Raw genomic sequence first — 2,500 nt, forward strand, 5'->3', positions numbered from 1 at the left:
ATTACTTAGTAAACTATCATGAAAAGGTCAAATTTGGCAATAGGCGATACAGTTTCAATGAGCAGCATAGTTGCAGTACCTTTTTTGACCATTTCCATTTGACCAGTGTCCCTTTAAGATGTCACTTATCCTCTCCAGTGAACTTAGCGATCGAGCGAAAGGCCAGGAGTGCATTTGTCGAAACCATAGTTGCTAACTACATTAGCTACTTTGTTGCTTGCAATGCAATATCCCATTGGCAACTACCCAAGTTGCTAACTTGCTAACAACTACGCTTTCGAGAAATGCACCCCTATATTTGTTAAGGGAAGCAAAGATGAGGGAGTTTTTGTTTTTATTTCACTAGATCACTTTTTATCACTGTGACCATTTAGCATTTCCGTCTGCTAGCTCACTTGCCACACAGGTCAATACTGCAATAAGGTCAACTAACTACCCAACTATGGTGCCACGCAATCATTGTGAAATGTGCTTTGATTGATGTAAAATATATCTATTAGTTTGGTCATGGTGATATGGTTACATTTACTCAATGATTCTTTTTTATTATTATAACTATGCTATTTGGACCCTTATAAACTGGAAACCTCTGCTGGTGCTGCTTTGTGATATATATCTCTCGCCTGTGTGTGCGCGATGCCTTGAAACGAGCACATTCCTTTTTATATCAGAGAGATCTTTTCTCCTGATGCATTTCTGTACAGAGAGAATGTGTCTCCTGATGCGATTACTGCATGTTTATACCTATAGGGAGACTCCGGGACCACTGTTTGTATGTTTTTCTGCTTTTTTGTTTTGTTATGATATGATTCCAGAAGGGTTGCGATGTCATAATGGGGCTTTGCTTTTATGTAGAACCTCCAGGAAATTCTAAAAGAGCGATGTCATAATGTGGCTCTGCGGAACCCAAACAGTGTTACAATGGCACCCATGGATGGAGTCAGGTGACGATGTCCTGGGTAATGGGTCACACTCTCAGCTGCCTCACAACGGGTGTGTGTGTGTGTGTTGCCGAGGTTAAGATGTTGACATGTGTGTGTTTAGTTGTAACTTGCATATGTGTGTGTATTTGTGTGTGTGTGTGTGTGTCTGTGTGTGTGTGTGTGTGTGTGTGTGTGTGTGTGTGTGTGTGTGTGTGTGTGTGTGTGTGTGTGTGTGTGTGTGTGTGTGTGTGTGTGTGTGTGTGTGTGTGTGTGTGTGTGTATTGGTGATGCCTTGCCTTTGGCTGCACGTGATGCTCTTATTTTTCGAGGCAGCGTAGCAGTTTTTTTATAACCTCCACACACACACACACACACACACACACAGACACACACACACACACACACACACACACACACACACACACACACACACACACACACACACACACACACACACACACACACACACACACACACACACACACACACACACACACACACACACACACACACACACACACACACACACAGTTGTATGAGTAAAACACAGCCCCCAGGATGCTTGTGTGTCCTCTATTGCTTGTGATGAGAGGCTGCACTACTGTCCCCTGTCCTGCCAGGACACTTTGGACTCCCAGTTGACAATCAGCAGAAGTGTGTGAGTGTGTGTGTGAGAGAGTGTGTATGTTTGTTTCCCACTGCAAACACTGTGATGACTTGGCACTGTAGCCACCGTGTATAACCTGTATTGTGAACAGACAGAGGCGTCAAGAGTAAAAGCAACAGTAAATTCATTGTGTAAGTACAACACTTGCACATGATATTACATACTAGCTGTTACACAATTTACTGTGTTGTATCTAATCAGGTAGATAGACTGTGTTGTTACTGAAAAACACAAAAAACCCTTAACAATAACCCACCCCAAATCTGATCCAACGAGCGCAGAATCAGCGGATCGTAAGACAAGTACACAGGTCTACAGGTCACTCCGATTAGTCATCTGTGTTGTTTTTTATTCTACTTTTACTTTTACTTTTGACACCTCTGACTGTGTAGTTGCTCTGCTAGCGTCCTGTGCTGTGGCCGTCATGTGGGACAATGGACCCCCCCCCCCCCCCCCCCGCCCCCCCTCGTGCAGTTTTAAGAGGAGGAGGAGGGGGTCGGAGAGGAGGGGGGATGGGGGGTTGATCCTGTGCTGTGGCCGTCACGTGGGAGGCTGGACACCTGTCCAAATGCCCCCCCCCCTCCTCGTGCAGTTTTAAGAGGAGGAGGGGGGATGGGGGGGTTGATAAAGTGACAGATGAAATGAAGGAATGGTAATGTGTTGAAAGAAGAAATGGAGAAATGGTCATGTGATGTGTTGAAAGAATGCTGCCTCTACCTCTGTAGACACACTATCATGCTTAGAATAAAAATCTGATAAAATGAAAAAAATAAAAAATAAAAACTTGTCACTTACAATCAAGCATTTCTCTTTTTGTTGTGTATGCATTCGTGTGCATGCGTACATGCATGTGTATGAGTGTGTGTGCATATGTACGAGTGTGCATGTTACATGTGTGCGTGTGTGCATA

This window comes from Engraulis encrasicolus, chromosome 23 (assembly GCF_034702125.1).
Source record: "Engraulis encrasicolus isolate BLACKSEA-1 chromosome 23, IST_EnEncr_1.0, whole genome shotgun sequence".
NCBI lineage: Eukaryota > Metazoa > Chordata > Actinopteri > Clupeiformes > Engraulidae > Engraulis > Engraulis encrasicolus.